This window comes from Ranitomeya imitator, chromosome 4 (genome assembly GCF_032444005.1).
Source record: "Ranitomeya imitator isolate aRanImi1 chromosome 4, aRanImi1.pri, whole genome shotgun sequence".
In the NCBI taxonomy this organism is placed as follows: domain Eukaryota; kingdom Metazoa; phylum Chordata; class Amphibia; order Anura; family Dendrobatidae; genus Ranitomeya; species Ranitomeya imitator.
Window position 1 is genome coordinate 561920118 of NC_091285.1, and position 27848 is coordinate 561947965.

Consider the following 27848-nt stretch of genomic DNA (forward strand, 5'->3'; position numbering starts at 1 on the left):
ATATATCTGGTTTTAATAAACACAAGGGAATGGGAAGTGTTTTTTCCTCCGTTTGTGGCACTCTTGATAAACGACCGAGGCAATATTTATATAAATGCTTTTTACATTGACAAATAATCCAGACTTGAAAAATATATGAAAGAAAATGAAAGAGAAAATACCTTGAACGTAACTAATAAACGGCAGAAAAAAAAAACTTGTTTGGAGTAAGATATATTAAGTGCTTGTTAGAACTTATTTGCCATGGAAAGCACGGCGATGTATGAATAAGCGATGCATTAGCACCTATAGATGTGATTGTTATTGATAACACGAGATTGTGCCGGTGATAGGAAAAAAGAGGGGAGGAAATCAGGAAAGGAAGCAGTCGTGTGGCTATTTACAGAACCACATTAGTCAAAGTATTGCATTTTAAAACCTCTTAAGTTGCTATGCATCATCATATAAGTCAACGAGAAATAGAAAGCCGAAATTCTTAAGAATTATGTTGACGTGTAAATTGTCAGCAGAACTGGTTCGGAAATTTACATGTTGCCATAGATCTGCCGTCACATCCTCCGCATAAAATTAACATGTTATAACTCTAATATTTTAACGTAATGCCTTCCTCATGAGAATGCCATATTTATCTGATTAATATCATCTGCGTAAAAACTGTTCAATTACAGTATCAGTCGGTGTGTGATTAATATGGCTGCTTAGCGTACAAATCTGCTATAAAGGCAACTTTAGGAATAATGTTTAAATTAGAAACATACCCATGAGTGTCAGGATACCAGCGAGAGGCTGTAAATAATTGTGAGTTGTAAATATTCAGTCTTTTGTGTGAAGAATTTCATTGTCATATCTTAGTGCTTGGCAGGGAAGTACATCAAATTTTTTCCGATTTGAGTCCATTTATTCCTGTTAATATTGTATAAGTCATACAAATTGTTTTTTATAAGATCTTTAATAGAAATAACCCAATTATTCTAACATGTAGGGGAAGTGTCTGCCTTCAGTGAGATTTGTTTCTCCCCACATTTATGTGGATGTGAAGAACATGAATGTCTTCGTGTTTTAAAACTTTAAAGAATGGTAATCGAGTAAGAGGAACATGAAGGATTGAAAAATTCACAAATGAACAAAGTAAATGGTTGATTCCATTTAAGCCTAATTTTACTACTCAGGAAGCTGAGATTTAGGATACTGTTTGATAGTAAGCTGACTGTTCGAGTGTGAGTGTAACTGGGGTAGAAATGGGATATTGGGTTAACTATAGTCACACTTCAGTTTTAAGACGAGGATTGTTGCCTCATTGACATAATGTCACTTATACGGTTGTAAGGAATATAAAGAACATTGGTACCGATACTACTATAAAAGGAGAATTATTATTAATTATCATTATGATAATAATGTCATCAAGTCTGAATAGCTAACGGAATTTAAGATCTATTACTTTTAGCCTTGGGTCATATGACCGATAGTCGCTCCATCGGAGAAAATCGGTCAGATTATTCTAATCAGACTCTGATTAGAATTTGATCAGAGCAAGATCAGAGTGTGATACAATTTTCTCAGATGGAGAGAAGGAAAAAAAATTCTCCATCTTCTTTATTCTGTCAGTCTGTGAAAATCGGACTACACGTGGATGTCATCCGGATGCGATCTGATTTTTTCCACGGACTCATAGAATTGAATGGCCGAGTGCAATCCGATAAATGAATGCTACTTGTGCATGCTGCGATCTTTTCCTCAAACCAACTCGGTCCGTGGAACAAGTCCTTAGGATAGGTAATCAATATCAGCATGGCAGGTGTCTGAAATCCAGCTTTCCAACCCATCAGCTGTCTGCATACCCAGTGGAGGCCAGAAGTGCACAGTGTATGGAGCAATAACACCAGAGATCTGTACATTATGTAGTTTACCTTCTAGCTTACTGCAATCAACTTCTATGAAAATAGATGGCAGTTGAGTTGCAGTGTCAAAAAACCTCCACTGCCCAGTGTATGGGGCCACAGGACCAACTAACATCTAATCGGTAAGGGAACCAGGCGATATTGATGACCTATACTAAGGACATCAAATTCCTGGACAGCATTTAAATCTTCTACTTTCAAGGGCTTACTATGCATTTTTTGAGACATGGAAAACCTCAATGGTCCTGTAGATTTATTTATCTTGTGAATCGCCTGCACTTTTCAAGTTTTGAAACTTTCCTATATTATATATTGACACTATTTTATGTAGGTTCCTGTGACCACCAGTATTTCAACATTCCAGGTTCCTGTGACCACTGACCACCATTATTTGAACATTTCTTAAAGGGGTTGTCCCATGAGCAAAGTACACTGTAATCAATAGATCTTGGAGTTATAACTAACACAAGTGGATGTGTTTAAATAAAATGTTCCTGTGCTGAGATAATCTTATAAATGTGCCCTTGCTGTTTACTGTGTAATGGCCGTGTCTGACCATACAGGTACATGGTCTGATCATACCACATCTCCTGGGCAGGGGAGGAAGCAAAAGAGAGACAGGCCAACATGGGATCACAGATATTGCTTTCTGAAAGGACAAAACCATTTATCTTCCAGTGCAGAAATTTGCAAAAATTATCAGCTGTGCCGCCCATGCTGTCCTGTCTGTATACTCTCTTTTTCTTCCCCCTGGTCAGGAGTTTTAGTATGTTCAGACCATGATCTAGTGCGGCTCTGCATGGTAAGACACAGCCATTACAAAGTACACAGCAGGGGCACATTTATAAGATTATCTCAGCACAGGGACATTTTTTTAAACACATAAAATTGTGGAAGTTATTTTTACTCCAAGATCTATAATATATATATATAAATTAAAACATATTTTGTTTGTGGGAAACCACTTTCAATTTAATGTCTCTCAGGTCTGATGGCTTTGGGTTAAGATTTTAAGCTATGACTTAGCTTGGTACATCACAGAGCCATATTTACCCATTTACACAACACCTGACAACTCCATTCTAAAGGAGCTTTCCGTCCAGATAGGTAGATCTGTGAGTCATCGGCGTAGAGATGATACTGCATACCGTGGGATTCTATGAGCTGTCCCAGGCCGAAAGTATAGATGGAGAAAAGTGGGGGTCCTAGAACAGAGCCTAGAGGAACACCGACAGACAAGGGGTGAGGTGAGGAGGTGATGTGGGAGAGGGAGACACTGAATGTTCGGTCTGTTAGATATGATGAGATCCAGGACTGGGCTAAGTCTGTGATGCCAAGAGATGAGAGGATCTGTAGCTGAAGGGATTGGTCCCCAGTGTCAAAGGCAGAAGACAGGTCCAGGAGAAGGAGGACAGAGTAATGTCGCTTGCTCTTGGCAGTAAGTAGGTTATTGGTTACTTTAGTTAGGGAAGTTTCAGTTGAGTGATGGGGTCGGAAGCCAGATTGTAACCGGTCAAAGAGAGGCAGGAGGAGAGGTGGGAGGACAGTTCAAGATGGACATGTTGTTCCAGTAATTTTGAGGCATCAGGGAGAAGAGATATCGGGCGATAGCTAGACACAGAGGATGGGTTGAGGAAGGGGTTTTTGAGGATAAGTGTGATCTTGGCATGTTTGAAAGATGAAGGGAAGATACATGTTGGGAGTGAGAGGTTGAAGAGGTGTGTTAGGGTTGGGATTAAGACAGTGGCAAGGTTAGGGATGAGGTGGGACAGGAGCGGGTCAAGCGTGCAAGTGGTGAGGTGTGATCTTGACAGGAGGGTGGAGAGCTGATCTTCTATTGTGGTGGAGAAGCTGGTTTTGAAGGAACAGGGTTGAGCAGCTAAGAGAGGAATTGGGTGCTGTGGGCCAAAGCTTTCTATGATCGTATCGATCTCCTGTTTAAAGAAAGAGGAAAAGTCTTCAGCAGAAAAGAGAGGGGATGGAGAAGGTGCAGGGGTATGTAGTAGAGAATTGAAAGTGTTGAAAAGCTGTTTAGGGTTGTGAGACAGGGAGGATATGAGAGATGAGAAGTAAATTTCTTTTGCGGCAGTGAGCGTGGACTTGAAGCTGGCGAGGGACTGCTTGTATGCAGTGAATTGGTCAGCAGAGCGGCATCACTTCCATCTCTGCACAGCGACCCTGGAAGCCAGTCTCAGTTCTTTGGTCAGGCTGGTCAGCCAGGGCTGCCTTTTGATTGTACAAGTTTTACTATGCATCAGCGAGGCAGCCGAATTGAGTGTTGCTGTTATTGTGGTGTTTTATAAAAAGTGGCAGCAGAATCTGTGTAATGAAGGGAGGCTATATCTGTAAGAGGGAGAAGGGACTCAGAGAGTGATTGTAAATTGAGGTGTTTGAGATTTCTGCGAGGGTGAGTGAGTTTGTGGAGTGGGGGTTGCACACTAGGAGAGGAGAGGGATGAGAATGTCAGTAGGTTGTGGTCAGACAGGGGTAGGGTTGAGTTAGTGAGATTAGTAAGGGAGCAGAGGCAGGAGAAGATGAGGTCCAGCATATGGCCATCTTTGTGAGTGGCCTCAGAGGACCATTGAGTAAGGCCAAAGGAGGCAGTGAGCGATAAAAGTTTAAAGGCAGCTGAGATCGAAGTATTAATGGGGATGTTGAAGTCACCCATGATGGTAGTAGGGATGTCAGCAGAGAGGAAATGAAGGAGCCAAGTGGTGAGGTGGTCGAGAAAGGTGGAGATGGTTAGTTCTGGGGGGTGGTAGAGGATAGCCAGCTGGAGGTTGGAGGGAGAATTGATGTGGATGGAGTGCACCTTGAACGAGGGAAGAGTAGCAAAGGGTGGTAGTGGGATTGGAGTAAAGGAGCAGGTGTCGGACAGGAGCAAGCCAACTCCTCCATCACATTTGTTGCTGGGGCAAGGGGTGTGAGAGAGGTGGAATCCGCCATAGCAAAGGGCAGCTGGAGAGGCTGAGTCAGAGGGTGTGAGCCAGGTTTCAGTGATGCCAAGGAAGGATAGTTTGCTGGTGATGAAGAGGTCATGGATAAATGGCAGTTTGTTGCAGACAGAGTGTGCGTTATATAGTGCTCCAAGTAAAGGGACCGGGGGAGTGGAGGCTGGATGAATGGGTATGATGTTAACATGGGTTGGAAACATGTATAGGATTGTGGCAGGGGGTTAGAAATGAGTGTGGGGATGAGTTGAGTGGGGCCGAGATTTGGGGATACATCACCGGAGATAAAAGTAGCAGACAGAGCGGTAGAAGGTGGGAGCAGGATAGGACATGATGCAGCCGTGTGTTTCTGGAGAAAAAGGATTGTATGTGGAGGAACAGTTCTGAGGAGAAGGTGAGATGGCTGGGGAGTATTAACCCCTTCATGACCTTGGTATTTTCCGTTTTTCCGTGTTCATTTTTCGCTCCCCTCATTCCCAAAGCCATAACTTTTTTATTTTTCTGTTAATATGGCCATGTGAGGGCTTATTTTTTGCGGGAAGAGTTGTACTTTTGAAATACATCATTTGTTTTACCATGACATGTACTAGAAAATGGGAAAAAAATTCCAAGTGCGGTGAAATTGAAAAAAAAGTGCAATCCCATGCTTGTTTTTTGTTTTGCTTTTTTGCTAGGTTCACTAAATGCTAAAACTGACCTGCAATTATGATTCTCCAGGTCATTGTGAGTTCATAGACATCAAACATGTCTAGGTTATTTTTATCTAAGTGGTGAAACAAAATTCCAAACTTTGCTAAAAAAAAAAAAAATGCGTCATTTTTCAATACCCATAGCGTCTCCATTTTTCATGGTCTGGGATCGGGTAAAGGCTTATTTTTTGCATACCGAGCTGATGTTTTTAGTGATATCATTTTGGTGCAGATATGTTCTTTTGATCGCCCGTTATTGCATTTTAATGCAATGTCGCGGCGAACAAAAAAACTTAATTTTGGCGTTTCTAATATTTTTCTCGCTATGCTGTTTAGCGATCAGGTTAATCCTTTTTTTATTGATAGGTCGGGCGATTCTGAATGTGGTGATACCAAATATGGGTATATTTGATTTTATTTTTATTGTTTTATTTTGAATGGGGCGAAAGGGGGGTGATTTAAACTTTTATATTTTTTTTTATTTATTTCATATTTTTCTAAACATTTTTTTAACTTTTGCCATGCTTCAATAGCCTCCATGGGAGGCTAGAAGCTGGCATAGCCTGACCGGCTCTGCTACATAGCAGCGATCATCAGATCGCTCCTATGTAGCTTAATTACAGGCTTGCTATGAGCGCCGACCACTATGGTTACTATCCTGATGCATCGCTGACCCCCAATCATGTGACAGGGGTCGGCGATGAGCGCATTTCCGGCCACGCGGACAGAAGTGGTAGTTAAATGCCGCTGTCAGCATTTGACAGTGGCATTTAACTATTTAACCCCTCTGTGACCTTAGACGTACTATCCCGTCGAGGTGCCCTGGGCTTATCTGACCCTGGACGGGATAGTACGTCATAGCCGATCGGCCGCGCTCACGGGGGGAGCGCGGCCGATCGCGGCCGGGTGTCAGCTGCTTATCGCAGCTGACATCCGGCACTATGTGCCAGGAGCGGTCACGGACCGCCCCCGGCACACTAACCCCTGGCACACCGCGATCAAAGATGATCGCGATGTGCCGGCGGTGCAGGGAAGCACCGCGCAGGGAGGGGGCTCCCTGCGGGCTTCCCTGAGACCCCCGAAGCAACGCGATGTGATCGCGTTGCTGCGAGGGTCTCACCTCCCTCCCTGCTCCCTCCAGCCCCAGATCCAAGATGGCCACGGATCCGGGTCCTGCAGGGAGGGAGGTGGCTTCACAGAGCCTGCTCAGAGCAGGCACTGTGAAGCCTGCAGCGCTGCATGTCAGATCAGTGATCTGACAGAGTGCTGTGCAAACTGTCAGATCACTGATCTGTGATGTCCCCCCCTGGGACAAAGTAAAAAAGTAAAAAAAAAATTTTCCAAATGTGTAAAAAAAATTAAAAAAAATATTCCAAAATAATGAAAAAAAAAAAAAATATTATTCCCATAAATACATTTCTTCATCTAAATAAAAAAAAAAACAATAAAAGTACACATATTTAGTATCGCCGCGTCCGTAACGACCCGACCTATAAAACTGTCCCACTAGTTAACCCCTTCAGTAAACACCGTAAGAAAAAAAAAAAGAAAACGAGGCAAAAAACAACGCTTTATTATCATACCGCCGAACAAAAAGTGGAATAACACGCGATCAAAAGGACAGATATAAATACCCATGGTACCGCTGAAAGCGTCATATTGTCCCGCAAAAAAAGAGCCACCATACAGCATCATCAGCAAAAAAATAAAAAAGTTATAGTCCTGAGAATAAAGCGATGCAAAAATAATTATTTTTTCTGTAAAATAGTTTTTATCGTATAAAAGCGCCAAACCATAAAAAAATGATATAAATGAGGTATTGCTGTAATCGTACTGACCCGAAGAATAAAACTGATTTATCAATTTTACCAAACGCGGAACGGTATAAACGCCTCCCCCAATAGAAATTCATGAATAGCTGGCTTTTGGTCATTCTTCCTCACAAAAATCGGAATAAAAAGCGATCAAAAAATGTCACGTGCCCAAAAATGTTTTCAGTAAAAACGTCAACTCGTCCCGCAAAAAACAAGACCTCACATGACTCTGTGGACCAAAATATGGAAAAATTATAGCTCTCAAAATGTGGTATTGCAAAAAATATTTTTTGCAATAAAAAGGGTCTTTCAGTGTGTGACGGCTGCCAATCATAAAAATCCGCTAAAAAACTCGCTATAAAAGTAAATCAAACCCCCCTTCATCACCCCCTTAGTTAGGGAAAAATAAAAAAAATGTATTTATTTCCATTTTCCCATTAGGGCTAGGGTTAGGGCTAGGGTTAGGGCTAGGGCTAGGGTTAGGGCTAGGTTTAGGGCTAGGGCTAGGGTTAGGGCTAGGGTTAGGGCTAGGGCTAGGGTTAGGGTTAGGGCTAGAGTTAGGGCTAGGGTTAGGGCTAGGGCTAGGGTTAGGGCTAGGGTTAGGGCTATGGTTAGGGTTAGGGCTAGGGTTAGGGCTAGGGTTAGGGCTAGGGTTAGGGCTAGGGTTAGGGCTAGGGTTAGGGTTAGGGCTAGGGTTAGGGCTAGGGTTAGGGCTAGGGTTAGGGTTAGGGTTGGGGCTACAGTTAGGGTTGGGGCTAAAGTTAGGGTTAGGGTTTAGATTACATTTACAGTTGGGAATAGGGTTGGGATTAGGGTTAGGGGTGTGTCAGGGTTAGAGGTGTGGTTAGGGTTACCGTTGGAATTAGGGTTAGGGGTGTGTTTAGATTAGGGTTTCAGTTATAATTGGGGGGTTTCCACTGTTTCGGCACATCAGGGGCTCTCCAAATACGACATGGCGTCCGATCTCAATTCCAGCCAATTCTGCGTTGAAAAAGTAAAACAGTGCTCCTTCCCTTCTGAGCTCTCCTGTGTGCCCAAACAGGGGTTTACCCCAACATATGGGGTATCAGCGTACTCAGGACAAATTGGACAACAACTTTTGTGGACCAATTTCTCCTGTTACCCTTGGGAAAATACAAAACTGGGGGCTAAAAAATAATTTTTGTGGGAAAACAAAAAGATTTTTTATTTTCACGGCTCTGCGTTATAAACTGTAGTGAAACACTTGGGGGTTCAAAGTTCTCACAACACATCTAGATAAGTTCATTGAGGGGTCTAGTTTCCAATATGGGGTCACTTGTGGGGGGTTTCTACTGTTTAGGTACATTAGGGGCTCTGCAAACGCAATGTGACGCCTGCAGACCAATCCATCTAAGTCTGCATTCCAAATGATGCTCCTTCCCTTCCGAGCCCTCCCATGCGCCCAAACGGTGGTTCCCCCCCACATATCGGGTATCAGCGTACTCAGGACAAATTGGACAACAACATTTAGGGTCCAATTTCTCCTGCTAACCTTGGAAAAATACAAAACTGGGGGCTAAAATATAATTTTTGTGGAAAAAAAAATATTTTTTATTTGCATGGCTCTGCGTTATAAACTGTAGTGAAATACTTGGGGGTTCAAAGCTCTCACAACACATCAAGATGAGTTCCTTAGGGGGTCTACTTTCCAAAATGGTGTCACTTGTGGGGGGTTTCTACTGTTTAGGTACATTAGGGGCTCTGCAAACGCAATGTGACGCCTGCAGACCATTCCATCTAAGTCTGCATTCCAAATGGCGCTCCTTCCCTTCCGAGCCCTCCCATGCGCCCAAACGGTGGTTCCCCCCCACATATGGGGTATCAGCGTACTCAGGACAAATTGGACAACAACTTTTGGGGTCCAATTTTTCATGTTACCCTAGGGAAAATATAAAACTGGGGGCTAAAAAATAATTTTTGTGGGAAAAAAATTTTGTTTTATTTTTATGGCTCTGCATTATAAACTTCTGTGAAGCCCTTGGTGGGTCAAAGTGCTCACCACACATCCAGATAAGTTCCTTAGGGGGTCTACTTTCCAAAATGGTGTCACTTGTGGGGGGTTTCAATGTTTAGGCACATCAGTGGCTCTCCAAACGCAACATGGCGTCCCATCTCAATTCCTGTCAATTTTGCATTGAAAAGTCAAACGGCGCTCCTTCCCTTCCGAGCTCTCCCATGCGCCCAAACAGTGGTTTACTGCCACATATGGGGTATCAGCGTACTCGGGACAAATTGGACAACAACTTTTGAGGTCCAATTTCTTCTCTTACCCTTGGAAAAATAAAAAATTGGGGGCAAAAATATAATTTTTGTGAAAAAATATGATTTTTTATTTTTACGGTTCTGCATTATAAACTTCTGTGAAGCACTTGGTGGGTCAAAGTGCTCACCACACCTCTAGATAAGTTCCTTAGGGGGTCTACTTTCCAAAATGGTGTCACTTGTGGGGGGTTTCAATGTTTAGGCACATCAGTGGCTCTCCAAACGCAACATGGCGTCCCATCTCAATTTCTGTCAATTTTGCATTGAAAAGTCAAACTGCGCTCCTTCCCTTCTGAGCTCTCCCATGCGCCCAAACAGTGGTTTACTGCCACATATGGGGTATCAGCGTACTCAGGACAAATTGGACAACAACTTTTGAGGTCCAATTTCTTCTCTTACCCTTGGAAAAATAAAAAATTGGGGGCAAAAATATAATTTTTGTGAAAAAATATGATTTTTTATTTTTACGGTTCTGCATTATAAACTTCTGTGAAGCACTTGGTGGGTCAAAGTGCTCACCACACATCCAGATAAGTTCCTTAGGGGGTCTACTTTCCAAAATGGTGTCACTTGTGGGGGGTTTCAATGTTTAGGCACATCAGTGGCTCTCCAAACGCAACATGGCGTCCCATCTCAATTCCTGTCAATTTTGCATTGAAAAGTCAAATAGCGCTCCTTCCCTTCCGAGCTCTCCCATGCGCCCAAACAGTGGTTTACTGCCACATATGGGGTATCAGCGTACTCAGGACAAATTGGACAACAACTTTTTGGGTCCAATTTCTCCTGTTACCCTTGGTAAAATAAAACAAATTGGAGCTGAAGTAAATTTTTTGTGTAAAAAAGTTAAATGTTCATTTTTATTTAAACATTCCAAAAATTCCTATTAAACACCTGAAGGGTTAATAAACTTCTTGAATGTGGTTTTGAGCACCTTGAGGGGTGCAGTTTTTAGAATGGTGTCACACTTGGGCATTTTCTATCATATAGACCCCTCAAAATGACTTCAAATGAGACGTGGTCCCTAAAAAAAAATGGTGTTGTAAAAATGAGAAATTGCTGGTCAACTTTTAACCCTTATAACTCCCTAACAAAAAAAAAAATTGGTTCCAAAATTATGCTGATGTAAAGGAGACATGTGGGAAATGTTACTTATTAAGTATTTTGTGTGACATATCTCTGTGATTTAATTGCATAAAAATTCAAAGTTTGAAAATTGCGAAATTTTCAAAATTTTCGCCAAATTTCCGTTTTTTTCACAAATAAACGCAGGTACTATCAAAGAAATTTTACAACTATCATGAAGTACAATATGTCACGAGAAAACAATGTCAGAATCACCAGGATCCGTTGAAGCGTTTCGGAGTTATAACCTCATAAAGGGACAGTGGTCAGAATTGTAAAAATTGGCCTGGTCATTGACGTGCAAACCACCCTTGGGGGTAAAGGGGTTAATAGTGGCGGGTGGATCGCAATTCCACTCGCCGCTATTGAGCACACATGTCAGCTGTTCAAAACAGCTGACATGTCGCGGCTTTGATGTGGGCTCCGGCAGTGAGATCTGACCTCGGAAGTACTATCCCGTCTGAGGTCACAAAGGGGTTAAGGGAGAAAAGAGTAGTTCTTTAATAGGTGGAGGGATTGCTGGAGATTGTAAGAAGGAAAGTAGTACGGGGTTAAAGAGAAAAGAAACCGGAATATTGTAGTGGTTTGGTATTCTGTTACCTTCCAGTCAATTCCAGTCCAATTCATTCTATCTCAAAGTCATTAGAAACATGTAGTTTGAAAGATGGAATTTGAAAGATGCATGGATCAGACTAGAGTCTGGATCAGACTCCTGGATCTGAATATATATGCTACTAAGAGGACTCGGCTGTGAGTGGATGTGGGGGTGTGTGGCCAGAACACATGTTCAGAGTAAAACAAAAGGTCATAAAGGGGGGAGAGGTTAGACTGACCACTCAGAGGTATGCATGGAAGACACCAGAGAAGTGAAATACATTATGGATCCAAAGTGAAGAGTGAGCAGTGCATACCAGAGAAAGCTAAATGCAGTGTAAAAGGCAAAGCGTTTTCAACATTTCTAAAAAAAAAAATGTGACTTTTTGGAAAGACGTGCCCTGGGGGCAGGGAGTAGAGTTAAGTTGCACTAAATTTTGTGATTTAACGAATCAGACGAAAACAACTAAAGTCGATAGATTCCACCAACAACATGTGACAAAAAAAACTGGCATGCACATATACAATAAATTTAAAAAAGGTGCAAATAGAATATTGAATTGGATGCCAATAAAAACAGGCCAAAAACTAGAGATAAGAAAAACAGACGTAAAGGCAATGATGAATTAGGGCCTAAGTGTCCAATAAACAATCTACTAATCTAGTCCAATAAAATAACCTATAATGTAGTAACATAGTACCATAGTTAGTAAGGCCGAAAAAAGACATTTGTCCATCCAGTTCAGCCTATTTTCCATCATAATAAATCCCCAGATCTACGTCCTTCTACAGAACCTAATAATTGTATGATACAATATTGTTCTGCTCCAGGAAGACATCCAGGCCTCTCTTGAACCCCTCGACTGAGTTCGCCATCACCACCTCCTCAGGCAAGCAATTCCAGATTCTCACTGCCCTAACAGTAAAGAATCCTCTTCTATGTTGGTGGAAAAACCTTTTCTCCTCCAGACGCAAAGAATGCCCCCTTGTGCCCGTCACCTTCCTTGGTATAAACAAATCCTCAGCGAGATATTTGTATTGTCCCCTTATATACTTATACATGGTTATTAGATCGCCCCTCAGTCGTCTTTTTTCTAGACTAAATAATCCTAATTTCGCTAATCTATCTAGGTATTGTAGTTCTCCCATCCCCTTTATTAACTTTGTTGCCCTCCTTTGTACTCTCTCTAGTTCCATTATATCCTTCCTGAGCACCGGTGCCCAAAACTGGACACAGTACTCCATGTGTGGTCTAACTAGGGATTTGTACAGAGGCAGTGTAATGCTCTCATCATGTGTATCCAGACCTCTTTTAATGCACCCCATGATCCTGTTTGCCTTGGCAGCTGCTGCCTGGCACTGGCTGCTCCAGGTAAGTTTATCATTAACTAGAATCCCCAAGTCCTTCTCCCTGTCAGATTTACCCAGTGGTTTCCCGTTCAGTGTGTAATGGTGATATTGATTCCTTCTTCCCATGTGTATAACCTTACATTTATCATTGTTAAACCTCATCTGCCACCTTTCAGCCCAAGTTTCCAACCTATCCAGATCCATCTGTAGCAGAATACTATCTTCTCTTGTATTAACAGCTTTACATAGTTTTGTATCATCTGCAAATATCGATATTTTACTGTGTAAACTTTCTACCAGATCATTAATGAATATGTTGAAGAGAACAGGTCCCAATACCGACCCCTGGGGTACCCCACTGGTCACAGCGACCCAGTTAGTAATTTCATAATTTCAAGAAGAATTAAAATTGTATATGATTCCTGAATAAAATGAAATCATTTAAATGAATTAGCAGGGTATTATGTAAAAGGCTTGTGGTGGAAAGTAACCTAACGTTGCTTACAAGTGTGCTCAGCAGACATAAGGAGGTCATAAATACAGCCTGTATAAGACTCCAGGTCAGAAACAAAACCAATTGCTGAAAGCTGGTGAAAAACTCAGGCTGCTAAAAGGCAAAGAGGAAATGAGAGAAGCTGTCAGTAAGCAGAGTGAGATAACTTGCATGTGGACACAATATAACCAGGTCTAGAAAGCAATTTAATAAACGTCTTGAAAGGTTCCATTTGTGATTTTTAAGGTGGACTTGTGAGATTCCAGATTTTGAACTATTTAAACCACCTCAGTTAAACTAAGCTGGTTTACTTGAAGTTTGATCTGAGCCAATTTCCTGTAGTGGCTTCCCAATATTATTTTACAATCACTATATTTTATGGCTTTGAGAGATTAAGAGTATATAGCTTCTGTGTGCCAGGTACAATGTAATCAGCATACAGCTAATGGCAAACATACAATAAGTATCTCGTAAGAGTATCACAAAATCATTTTTTTTAAAGTCAGTCATCACATGCCAATCTATTTGAGATATGTCAAACTAAGATAAAAAGTAAGAAAGGGCACATCTGTAGCTAATTACAGCTGTGAATATCAACCCTGTTTTACATCTGTGCTAGTATCATGGAAATTGTCATTCCTCCACCTAGTTTTATAGGTAGAAATAAAAAATCTCTAAAATTAATTTCAATACTGATTGTAATAAAGTTGTCCAAACCTGTTGATATGCAGCATCAACAGACCATCTAATATGAATAGAGACTTCCCCTTCCTCTCTCCTGACGGGTGATGTTGGGAAGAGAAGAATCGGGCAGTTTTGCGTTCCGGACCTTTTCTTTCTACAGAGGTGTATGGCCGGCAATGAGCATCTTTTCTTTGTCCATTAAAAACTCATGAAACACATTCATGTCTGTAGAGCAGGGATCCCCAACCTGAGGCCCAGGAGCCACATGTTACTTGTGGGACCATGATATGTGGCTTATGGCTGACTTACAACTTGGTGCATAAGCACCAGATCTTGATGATAAGCAGGCCTCCAGATGATGACCTCTGTGAGAAGCCATGCACAGAAGGGCAGATCTAGATGTGCATATACTGGTCTATGTGTTAGAGAGATAAATTAAGTAATTGGTAATCAGATGATTCTGCTAGATAGAGGGGATGTTTGAAGCTGGATAGTGTGGTGGGAGTGCTTTATGGAAAGACACTAAATGAGGGTAAAGTGGGAACCCCTTGAGATTTCTGTGGGGAAGCCGCCATTATACCAATAATGCAGCTCTGGATGTCACTACTGTGGGGGAAGCAGGAGCTTGATGTCACTTCTCAAGGGATTGGGAGGGGGAGAGCTCCTCTCTCAGAGTTGAGACTCTCAAAGTAAGAAAGTTTGTGGATCACTTCTATATAGGGTCAGGAGAGATAGCTGTCAGCCAAATAAACCCTTGGCCAATAGTTATCTAATGTTTTGGCTTTGATTTTTAAGATATGAAAGGTATGAAAGTAGTCCAACTAACTTGAAAAGAAAACATTGTTCTAGAAAAAATGTTCAAAAATAAGTGGTTCAAATAGAGTCAGCTCTGCTATTAACCTTCCCGGAACCCTCCACTTTAACGTATTTATTTAAAATGAAAACAATTTATTAGGAAAAAAAATGTGGGAACGTTTTTATAGCCCTGAAGGGAAACAGAAGTTATCCTCTGCAAGCAACACTTGTGTCAATGAGGAATTCAAGGTGAGTGACACATTGTAATCACTCCTTTGTCTCTGGGACAGGCCTTCTCATTATTTTTGGCTGACTGCTCATTAGAATCTGTGTGTAATTCATAAATCTGCTATTTTGACAGCTAACAAAGTAGACTTACATTCAGTTCATGCACCTATATAGTGAAAATAATGAAATACGTAGATATTAAAGGCTTGAGCAATACACAATAGAGTCAGTTGCACAGATAGTGAAGGAATATCTAAAACATTGCATGAGCTGCTACGTTTCTTATAAAATGTGAAATAGTCTGTGGACAGCCATCAGTCTGGCTGTGACTATGTGCAAAAGCAGGGATGGGCCAATGTCATTGTACTGCTGGAAACCCGCTTGTAAATTCTGTAACAGACACTGGCCAAAGTTAGTATATCTTTCAGCTGACAATTATGGGTAAAAAATGATATTTATGGACGTAACATTAGCTTTATTGTCAGTTGCATGTAGAATAGAAAACCTAAGAAAATTTAAAATAAAATTCAGATGAGCTCAGATTACGTGACAAGTATAGTCAAAGCTATTGTTCTCAAAACACGGACATGGCAACATGGCAACATGGATTGTACATTGGAATGGTGACCGGGTCAATGTGGGTAAGCCAAACAATACTACATTCATGATGGTTTTCAACGTGATATGTTAAAAAAAGTGCAATAAATTACCAACTCAGAAGTTAAATTTGTTGTGTTAATCTGTTCGTGTAGCTTCCATTGAGTTAAAATTAACCAACAAAGCACTTGCTCAACAACCCTCCATAGAAACTCTAGATGGAGAACTAGTGATCAATTTAGCTTACATCCTATACTACAGTGTGACAGTTTTTTGTACATCCAAATATTGTACCTTATGTAATGCCCGAACTTGCAAAGCTGGACATAAACCTTGCATAGTTGCCAATAAATGATCTTTCAGCTGACAATTCTATCTCAATACCTTCATGTGCAAGAGTACATGGGTCTACAGAGCATTCATATGTTTTAGGGGTAGAAGAGAGTGACCACTGCAACTCCTGACTAAAACTATCTCCCAGGAGAACAAAAGTATAGGACTGTAAATTCAAAATGCCTAATACGTCTCGCCCTTCTCCCATCCCACATCATCTGTTAAGGGAAAATCAGGAGTCCCTCATACATGTTAGAGTGATGCTTCAGGTTTGGATATCTTTAATTTATTGTGTATAGGGGCCTGAAGAATCTAAATCACCAAGGAAAGTGCCATGCTGCTTGGACTGATCAAGAGATGCTCAGCAAGATTGGGCAAACACAGTTATGAATATAATACATGTTGTAACTCAAGATCACAATAAGATAAGCAAAATGATGGCTGTAGATGTCATCTGTTAGAGAACGGGACAATTTTAATATGCCCAAAGAAGCTATGGTACTTGTATGTATGACATGAAGCTAAGGTAGTTCTGTGGTCATTTGTCACTCTCGGGATGGGAAAGTCTGGTGGATGGCACAACACACACACAATGGGATGGAAAAAGGGAGAATGAGGCCCTAACATTAGGGAGCGAGGTATGTGGCACCCCTTAGCAACAATCTGAGAATATACCGAAACTCCTCTAACATCCTATGTGGGTTCTTCCCCCGCCGCCATCACGTGCCTAGTCCCTAGCTGTCACCTCACTATAATCTGGCTAGTGCAAGGACGCTAGACTCACCACTGCAGATGGTATTAACACAAGGGGTAGTGACAAGCACGAGACAGACAAGGAAAGGATCAACAAAAACGTATCTCAAGTTTCTGCTGCAAATCTCCAAAAGCTAAAAAGCAGTGGATATGAAACCAGGACCTCGAATTCCACTGAAGCAGCAGACACACTGCTGGCACCAGAGAGCACCAAACTTGTAGGCTGGTCTTCAGAGACAAACTCTATTACCAACAGGCTGATGCATCATGTGACTATTTAAAGGATGGTGGGAGTGGTCTCCACCCACATCAGATGACCAGCAACAGCAGCAGCTGCCAGCAAGAAAACTGTCATTAACCCTTGCTGGAACAAAAGTAAAAACCACGTTTAAATTAAAGCAGAACCAGAGCTGTCAGGACTCTAAAAATGAGTCGAGACAGTACCCCCCATTTCATTGAGGGGCCTCTGGACCCTTAACCCCAGACTAAACCAGAAATGACGTGCGTTGAGGATGCCTCAACCTACTAGTTTCACTCCGCAGTCACCTGATCCTCAATTTTACTGCAAACGCAGCTCAATGGTGACAGAAATACCGTAGGCTCCGAAGGCGCAACAAATCTACAGAGCAATGACCTGTGAAATACGTTTTGCATCTGCATTACTGGGGGTAACTCCAACTGGAAGGTCCTAGGGCTGAAAACGGCCAACACCCGATGCTGCCCAATCACTCTAGAACTCCAGATCACATATGCGTACATCCACTTGATGCTCTTAGTGAACACCCACACGTACTCATTCACACACAGTTCTGAGCCTTAATGTTTATTTTGATGCATGTGTTTGCCAACAGATGCTAATCTCCTTGAGGAACAGACAACAAAGCTGTCCCCCCATGTCACCAAAGTCATACCCTCACTATATTTAGGGGGAACCACCCCTGTTGTGAATTCTGTGGCTGAGTTCACTTCTGTGGTCACAAGTGGTATTGCAGTCTCTGGGCTTCCTCCCTCAGGTGTTTTGGTGAGCTCGTTGGCTGCCTTGCTATTTAGCTCCACCTGAGTCTGTCTTCCTTGCTCCTTGTCAATGTTCCAGTGTTGGATCTGAGCTACTGCATCTTTCCTTGGGCCTGCTGCTCTGCTAGATAAGTGCTTCTAGTTTGTTTTCTGTTTTTTTCTGTCCAGCTTGCTATTGTCTTTTGCTGGAAGCTCTGAGAAGCAGAGGGGTGCACCGCCGTGCTGTTAGTTCGGCACGGTGGGTCTTTTTGCCCCTTTGCGTGGTTTTCGTTTTAGGGTTTTTTGTAGACTGCATAGTTCTCTTTGCTATCCTCGCTCTGTCTAGAATATCGGGCCTCACTTTGCTGAATCTATTTCATTCCTACGTTTGTCTTTTCATCTTGCTAACAGTCATTATGTGTGGGGGGCTGCCTATTCCTTTGGGGTATTTCTCTGAGGTAAGTCAGGCTTGTATTTCTATCTTCAGGCTAGTCAGCTCCTCAGGCAGTGCCGAGTTGCATAGGTAGTTGTTAGGCGCAATCCACTGCTGCTTATAGTTGTGTGAGGATAGATCAGGTACTGCAGTCTACAGAGATTCCACGTCTCAGAGCTCGTCCTATTGTTTTTGGTTATTGCCAGATCTCTGTATGTGCGCTGATTACTGCACGCTGTGTTGCCTGATTGCCAGCCATAACAGTACAAGGAGCCAAACCAATGATTCCCAATAGAGGGAAAAAAGAAATCCTGACATCATTTTTTTTTTCTTAGCTCTGTCTTCAGTCTTTTTTTTCCCCTAGACATTAGAGTGCTTCAGGACACAGCTGTGGACATGGATATTCAGGCTCTGTGCTCCTCAATGGATAATCTCGTTGTAAATGTACAAAAGATTCAAGATACTATTGATCAGAAATCGATGCTAGAACCAAGAATTCCGATTCCTGATTTGTTTTTTGGTGACAGAACTAAGTTCCTGAGCTTCAGAAATAATTGTAAGCTATTTTTGGCCTTGAAACCTCATTCTTCTGGTAATCCTATTCAACAGGTTTTGATTATTATTTCTTTTTTGCGCGGCGACCCACAGGACTGGGCGTTTTCTCTTGCACCAGGAGATTCTGCATTGAGTAATGTTGATGCATTTTTCCTGGCGCTCGGATTGCTTTACGATGAGCCTAATTCAGTGGATCAGGCTGAGAAAAATCTGCTGGCTTTATGCCAGGGTCAGGATGATGTAGAAGTATATTGTCAGAAATTTAGGAAATGGTCAGTACTCACTCTGTGGAATGAATCTGCACTAGCGGCTTTGTTCAGAAAGGGTCTCTCTGAAGCTCTTAAGGATGTAATGGTGGGATTTCCTATGCCTGCTGGTTTGAATGAGTCTATGTCCTTGGCCATTCAGATCGGTCGTCGCTTGCGCGAGCGTAAATCTGTGCACCATCTGGCGGTACTGCCTGAGAGTAAACCTGAGCCTATGCAGTGCGACAGGACTATGACTAAAGTAGAACGGCAAGAACACAGACGTCTGAACAGACTGTGTTTCTATTGTGGTGATTCTACTCATGCTATTTCTAATTGTCCTAAACGCACTAGGCGGTTCGATAGCTCTGCCGTTATTGGTACTGTACAGTCCAAATTCCTTTTGTCCATTACCTTAATGTGCTCTTTGTCATCGTATTCTGTCATGGCGTTTGTGGATTCAGGCGCTGCCCTGAATCTGATGGATTTGGATTATGCTAAACGTTGTGGATTTTTCTTGGAGCCTTTGCGGTGTCCTATTCCGTTGAGAGGAATTGATGCTACACCTTTGGCCAAGAATAAGCCTCAGTACTGGGCCCAGCTGACCATGTGCATGGCTCCTGCACATCAGGAAGTTATTCGCTTTCTGGTACTGCATAATTTGCATGATGTGGTCGTGTTGGGGTTGCCATGGCTACAAACCCATAATCCAGTATTGGATTGGAACTCTATGTCGGTGGCCAGCTGGGGTTGTCAGGGAGTACATGGTGATGTTCCATTTTTGTCTATTTCGTCATCCATTCCTTCTGACATCCCAGAGTTCTTGTCGGACTTTCAGGATGTATTTGAAGAGTCCAAGTCTGATGCCCTACCTCCGCATAGGAATTGTGATTGTGCTATCGATTTGATTCCTGGTAGTAAATTCCCTAAGGGTCGTTTATTTAATTTGTCCGTACCTGAACACACCGCTATGCGCAGTTATGTGAAGGAGTCCCTGGAGAAGGGACATATTCGCCCATCGTCGTCACCATTGGGAGCAGGGTTCTTTTTTGTAGCCAAGAAGGATGGTTCGCTAAGACCGTGTATTGATTACCGCCTTCTTAATAAGATCACTGTTAAGTTTCAGTATCCCTTGCCATTGATTTCTGACTTGTTTGCTCGGATTAAGGGGGCTAGTTGGTTTACTAAGATTGATCTTCGTGGTGCGTATAATCTGGTGAGAATCAGGCAGGGAGATGAATGGAAAACGGCATTTAATACGCCCGAGGGTCATTTTGAGTATCTGGTGATGCCGTTCGGACTTGCCAATGCTCCATCTGTTTTTCAGTCTTTTATGCATGACATTTTCCGTGAGTATCTGGATAAATTCTTGATTGTTTACTTGGATGACATTTTGATCTTCTCAGATGATTGGGAGTCTCATGTGAAGCAAGTCAGAATGGTTTTCCAGGTACTGCGTGCTAATTCCTTGTTCGTGAAGGGATCAAAGTGTCTCTTCGGTGTGCAGAAAGTTTCATTTTTGGGGTTCATCTTTTCCCCTTCTACTATCGAGATGGATCCGGTTAAGGTTCAGGCCATCCAGGATTGGACTCAGCCGACATCTCTAAAAAGTCTGCAGAAATTCCTGGGCTTTGCTAATTTTTATCGTCGCTTCATCTGTAATTTTTCTAGCATTGCCAGACCATTGACCGATTTGACCAAGAAGGGTGCTGATTTGGTTAATTGGTCTTCTGCTGCCGTGGAAGCTTTTCAGGAGTTGAAGCATCGTTTTTGCTGTGCCCCTGTGTTGTGTCAACCTGATGTTTCTCTTCCGTTCCAGGTCGAGGTTGATGCTTCTGAGATTGGTGCAGGGGCGGTTTTGTCACAGAGAGGTTCTGGTTGCTCAGTGTTCAAACCATGTGCTTTCTTTTCCAGGAAATTTTCTGCTGCTGAGCGTAATTATGATGTGGGCAACCGAGAGTTGCTGGCCATGAAGTGGGCATTCGAGGAGTGGCGTCATTGGCTTGAGGGTGCTAAGCATCGCGTGGTGGTATTGACTGATCATAAGAACTTGACTTATCTCGAGTCTGCCAAGCGCTTGAATCCTAGACAGGCCCGTTGGTCGTTATTTTTTGCTCGTTTTGATTTTGTGATTTCATACCTTCCGGGCTCTAAAAATGTGAAGGCGGATGCTCTGTCTAGGAGTTTTGTGCCCGACTCTCCGGGGTTATCTGAGCCGGCGAGTATCCTCAAGGAAGGAGTCATTGTGTCTGCCATCTCCCCTGATTTGCGGAGAGTGTTGCAGAAATTTCAGGCTAATAAACCTGATCGTTGTCCGGCCGAGAAACTGTTCGTCCCTGATAGGTGGACTAGTAAAGTTATCTCTGAACTTCATTGTTCGGTGCTGGCCGGTCATCCAGGAATCTTTGGTACCAGGGAGTTGGTTGCTAGATCCTTCTGGTGGCCATCTCTGTCACGGGATGTGCGTGCTTTTGTGCAGTCCTGTGGAATTTGTGCTAGGGCTAAGCCCTGCTGTTCACGTGCCAGTGGGTTGCTTTTGCCCTTGCCGGTCCCGAAGAGGCCTTGGACACATATTTCGATGGATTTCATTTCTGACCTTCCCGTTTCTCAAAAAATGTCGGTCATTTGGGTGGTCTGTGATCGCTTTTCTAAAATGGTCCATCTGGTGCCCTTGGTTAAATTGCCTTCCTCCTCTGATTTGGTGCCTTTGTTCTTCCAGCATGTGGTTCGTTTACATGGCATTCCTGAGAATATTGTTTCTGACAGAGGTTCCCAGTTTGTCTCGAGGTTCTGGCGAGCCTTTTGTGGTAGGATGGGCATTGACCTATCTTTCTCCTCGGCCTTCCATCCTCAGACTAATGGCCAGACCGAACGAACCAATCAGACCTTGGAAACATATCTGAGATGTTTTGTTTCCGCTGACCAGGATGATTGGGTGTCATTTTTGCCGTTGGCTGAGTTCGCCCTTAATAATCGGGCCAGCTCGGCTACCTTGGTCTCTCCATTTTTCTGCAATTCTGGGTTCCATCCTCGTTTCTCTTCAGGACAGGTTGAGTCTTCGGACTGTCCTGGTGTGGATTCTGTGGTGGACAGGTTGCAGCAGATCTGGACTCAGGTAGTGGACAATTTGACCTTGTCCCAGGAGAAGGCTCAGCTTTTCGCTAATCGCAGACGCCGTGTGGGACCCCGACTTCGTGTTGGGGATTTGGTTTGGTTATCTTCTCGTCATATTCCTATGAAGGTTTCCTCTCCTAAATTTAAACCTCGTTTTATTGGTCCGTATAGGATTTCTGAGATTCTCAATCCGGTGTCTTTTCGTCTGACCCTCCCAGACTCCTTTTCCATACATAATGTATTCCATAGGTCGTTGTTGAGGAGATACGTGGCACCTATGGTTCCATCTGTGGAGCCTCCTGCCCCTGTTTTGGTGGAGGGGGAATTGGAGTATATTGTGGAGAAGATTTTGGATTCTCGTGTCTCTAGACGGAAACTCCAGTATCTGGTCAAATGGAAGGGTTATGCTCAGGAAGATAATTCCTGGGTTTTTGCCTCTGATGTCCATGCCCCAGATCTTGTTCGTGCCTTTCATGTGGCTCATCCTGGTCGGCCTGGGGGTTCTGGTGAGGGTTCGGTGACCCCTCCTCAAGGGGGGGGTACTGTTGTGAATTCTGTGGCTGAGTTCACTTCTGTGGTCACAAGTGGTATTGCAGTCTCTGGGCTTCCTCCCTCAGGTGTTTTGGTGAGCTCGTTGGCTGCCTTGCTATTTAGCTCCACCTGAGTCTGTCTTCCTTGCTCCTTGTCAATGTTCCAGTGTTGGATCTGAGCTACTGCATCTTTCCTTGGGCCTGCTGCTCTGCTAGATAAGTGCTTCTAGTTTGTTTTCTGTTTTTTTCTGTCCAGCTTGCTATTGTCTTTTGCTGGAAGCTCTGAGAAGCAGAGGGGTGCACCGCCGTGCTGTTAGTTCGGCACGGTGGGTCTTTTTGCCCCTTTGCGTGGTTTTCGTTTTAGGGTTTTTTGTAGACTGCATAGTTCTCTTTGCTATCCTCGCTCTGTCTAGAATATCGGGCCTCACTTTGCTGAATCTATTTCATTCCTACGTTTGTCTTTTCATCTTGCTAACAGTCATTATGTGTGGGGGGCTGCCTATTCCTTTGGGGTATTTCTCTGAGGTAAGTCAGGCTTGTATTTCTATCTTCAGGCTAGTCAGCTCCTCAGGCAGTGCCGAGTTGCATAGGTAGTTGTTAGGCGCAATCCACTGCTGCTTATAGTTGTGTGAGGATAGATCAGGTACTGCAGTCTACAGAGATTCCACGTCTCAGAGCTCGTCCTATTGTTTTTGGTTATTGCCAGATCTCTGTATGTGCGCTGATTACTGCACGCTGTGTTGCCTGATTGCCAGCCATAACACACCCCTCCCCTGATCACTCCTCCTGAGAGGACTCTGAAACTCAGGGTGTACTTGTGCTGAGGGTTGAATTCTGCCCCTATTCCCTGGTAGCATCTTAGCTGCCTCTACCGGAGAAGAAGGGGTAGATTCGAGAAGGAGGACCGAGACCGTAGCTCCCAGGCAACAGTCTTTACAAGACTGGTCCCAACAAACCACTTTCCTGGACCACCAATCTATGACCGGATTGTGTTTCTTCAGCCAGGGAAAGCCTAAGACAATGGGAGATGGCATACCCTGCAACACGTAGCACGACAGGGACTCTTCATGAAGAATTCCTATACACAGGTTAATATTGTCTGCCACTTGGGTCAGATTCCTCTGGCTGAGAGGGACAGAGTTAATCACATGAATGGAAATGGGTATCACCAGCGTCCTACCAATCAGACCATGAGTCTGAACAAAGTGAGAATCCACCAGATTGACCCCAGCTCCACTATGCTCCACTATCCACAAGAACCGGTACCTTCTCAGTCTCCCCATCAACCACCACTTCAGAAGAAATGGAAAACTGAGAGGTGAAGGTGGAGGAAATGTACACACCCAGGTTGCCTCCCTCCATACGACCAGGGGAAAACGGCTATGGTGATGAAGTACCAACTTTGGTGCGAGATAGGCAGACCTTAATATAATAATCCATAAGACCACAGTAGAAACATGACCACAACCAACACAACCAACAGTAGAAACATGACCAACCATAGTACACGCCTGCGCAAGGCAAGATTGCCTTGTGCAGGCATGTACTACGGAGGACAGAGAATCAACTTCAATCCAATATTGCAGCCAGCATGCAGCCAGCGGGTAAGGAAAGGGCGAATCAAACACCCAAAAACCCCGCCTCCATGGCTGAAGATTGTTCCCTCCAAATTTAGGTGACAGAGTCCCTTTAAAGGGGTTTTCCCCCACTTGGACAACAGCTTCTCAATCTGTATGTTTACCCCAAATAAAATAATAGCAGCTATACTCACCCGCAGTGCAAGCACCATTCTAGCGGTGTCGGCACTACCTCTCCTGGGCTCGTGTCACATTGTCATGTCACATGATTCTTGCAGTCAATCAATGGCCACTTCATTCTTCCATTCTTCGAGTGTAACTAACGTCCTGAGGGAGTAAGAGCTGTGGCTGACCTCTCACTTCCTCTGGATGTCAGTTACTGTATGACCAAAGTAAGGGACAGTGAAGTGGCAAATGCCGACATTCCTGGGGGTGAGTATAGCTGCTATTATGGGGAAACATAGTGATTGAGAAGAGGTTGTCTGAGAAGAGGAAAACCCGTTTGTTTGTATATTTTGTTTATCTTTTGTTCTCGTATCTTACAATTTAAGATATATAACATTTACTCTGAAAATGTATACAGAATGAAAAGTAGAGTAAAAATTGTGTACATTTTGAATATACAATAGTTATACAAAGAAACTGAAAGACAATATTACACACAATAACCCCTTCACCACATGCTCCGTACATGTGCAGAGCAATTATGGAGCGGGCTTAAAAAGCAGGTCATTGTTCCTCCCGCGATTGTTAACCTGTTAACATGTGCTGGTATGGTGACGTGATTGTGGGTCATCCATGGGTCTGCTACGACAGCCGGGATCTGCTGAAGACCGCCGTGTGTGTCATTACGGAGCTCCTTTGAGACACTCCCTTTCGCTGGACTTCAAAGGAAACCATGATTTTTGCTATATGCAATCAAGAACACCAAAATTATCTTTTTTTGGTAGATGCAATTCTGCAAAAATTGCTGTAACGAGATCAAAGCATCACATCTATCTCAAAATGGTATTAATAAAAATGTCTCGCCCAGCATAAAACAAACTTTTAAGCCTTCACACAGCTCTATCGACCAAAATTTAAAACCGTTACATTTCTTAAAAAAATGGCAACACAACTAAAAAAAATTTTTTGTTGCAAACTTCTGATTTTTTATTACTATTAAAATATTAAAAGTACTGTACACTGTGTGGTAAAATGACTGGTGTCATTCAAAAGAAGAACAACTCATGCAGCAAAAATCTGGTCCTTTTGCATCTATGTGGACAGAAATAGAAAAAAGTTATGGCTCTGGGTAGAAGGGGAGGAAAAAACAGAAAAACAAAAATGGAAATTAGACACGTCGTGAAGGGGATAAAACTAGCCACAAGGTTCCTTGGAAATACACTTTAAATTCAGAGGATTTTTTCAGACTTTACAGTCAATTTAGGAGTTTGACTTGCTTTCCCTCTTTTTAAAAAAGATGAACAGAAAATTTTGATTGATTACACAACTATTTTATTCCATCTAGCTTTTTTTTTAAACTTGAATCTATCTGGGTTTTTTTTCATTAATATTTTACAAATGAGAGGAAACGGGGGATATATTTTTAAATGGCTGGAAATGGGGTGGAGGAGTGGTGGAGATGAAAGCTGTGAAAAGGCCATATGTGGAGGACACATAAAATGTGCAAATCTTGGCAAACCCTAAAAATGTTGCAAATATGTGTACTGCAAGAATAAAGCTGGACACCTCACACCCAATGGCAGTTAGACTTCTTTCTTCACACCCTGCAATAAGATACTGATGAATCCAAACTTGGAACCTGTCCAGAAAGCATTCCTCTTGGCTTTGCAAATGGACTGAAAATACCAAGTCAGCAACCATGACGCAAAAGAGAGAAAAGACATTTGCAAATACGAATGAGTGGCTAATACATTTATTTTTAGCTGCCTCGGATACTAAGTCTTTTCATTACAATACATTGTACAGCAGCGCTCTAACCCTAGACGCTCTAGTTCACCCGCGCTGAGAAACTAGGAAGTAACAATCGAATAATCCTTTCCATATGGAAGACGGATTATACCAATTGCTTTCCTAACACCTGTAGCTTCTTTACCATTAAGGCAAACAATAAATAAAGCGCACACCGTGTACTCCGAGTCACTAATGTATTTCACAATTAAATTAGGGTTAATGGCACTATTATTATCTGCATCTGTTCAAATATCAGGTTGCTATAAAATAGCTAGTTAGCTAATGTGGGCTCTTGAGCTATGGTGCAGTAAATTATACCTTAAATTATGTATGTGTATAAATGTGTATAATGCCTTAATAGTAATGAGGAGAAGAATTTGTCATTATAAAAATAATATTGTTGAAGTATAGTAGAATATGGTCATCATTTACATGGAATAATAGTGATAATTTAGGTACGTTTTTCAGCAGAGTCTCAGTGGTCAATGATATCAAACTCATATATGTACATTTATATATATATATATATATATATATATATATATATATATATAAATATTTAGTTGTTCAGAGCACAAATATTTGAAGAACAATTTAGCATTAGAAACTTAACATTAACATATTTTTCAATTATGTGCCAAATGTGCCAAACTTATGGGGTTCATGCGAAAGCAATGAAATAAAAGCAAATTTCATCAGACAATGGAACAATATCACTCTGATTCATCAATCCCAATGTTCACGGCCGTTTTGATGAGCAGGTGTGCTGGAATCAGGAGTGTCGTACCAATGGCATACACATCACTTACAACTTTTTAAAAGGTTGCAAAATTTGGCGCAATTTCATTCCAGCCCCACCCCACTTTCCCACTGTATTTTTGAATACCACAATATTCTGGTGAAACGTTTGCTCCATTTAACTTTTTGAGTCACAAAGTTGTAAAAACAGTTGAAGACAGAAAAAAGAATCATTTCTGAACTCTTCCTGAGTTAAAACATTAGTTTTATTGATTCTAAATGATTATGAACTTGTTTTCTTTGCATGTGTCTGCACAAACGGTTAGAAACCGACTCCATGAGGATGGTCTGAGTGCCCGATGTCCACAGATGGGGGTTGTGCTCACAGCCCAACACCGTGCAGGATGCCTGGCATTTGCCACAAAACACCAGGATTGGCAAATTCGCCACTGGCGCCCTGTGCTCTGCACAGATGAAAGCAGGTTCACACTGAGCACATGTGACAGACATGACAGAGTCTGGAGATGCCATGGTGAGTGATCTGGTGCCTGCAACATCCTTCAGCATGACCGGTTTGGCAGTGGGTCAGCAATGGTGTCAGGTGGCATTTCTTTGGGGGGCCGCACAGCCCTCCATGTGCTCCCCAGAAGTATCCTGACTGCCATTAGGTACCGAGATGAGATCCTCAGACCCCTTGTGAGACCATATGCTGGTGCGGTTGGCCCTGGGTTCCTCCTAATGCAGGACAATGCCAGACCTTATATGGCTGGAGTGTGTCAGCAGTTCCTGCAAGATGAAGGCATTGAATTTATGGACTGGCCCGCCTTTCCCCAGACCTGAATCCGATTGAACACATCTGGGACATCATGTCTCGAACCATCTACCAACCTCACGTTGCACCACAGACTGTCCAAGAGTTGGCAGATGCTTTAGTCCAGGTCTGGGAGGAGATCCCTCAGGAGACTATCCACCGCCTCATCAGGAGCATGCCCAAGCATCATTTCCTTGTCTTGAGGAATTTCCACTGAAGTTGGATCAGCCTGTAACTTCATTTTCCACTTTGATTCTGAGCATCATTCCAACTCCAGACCTCCATGGGATATTAGTTGTAATTTACATT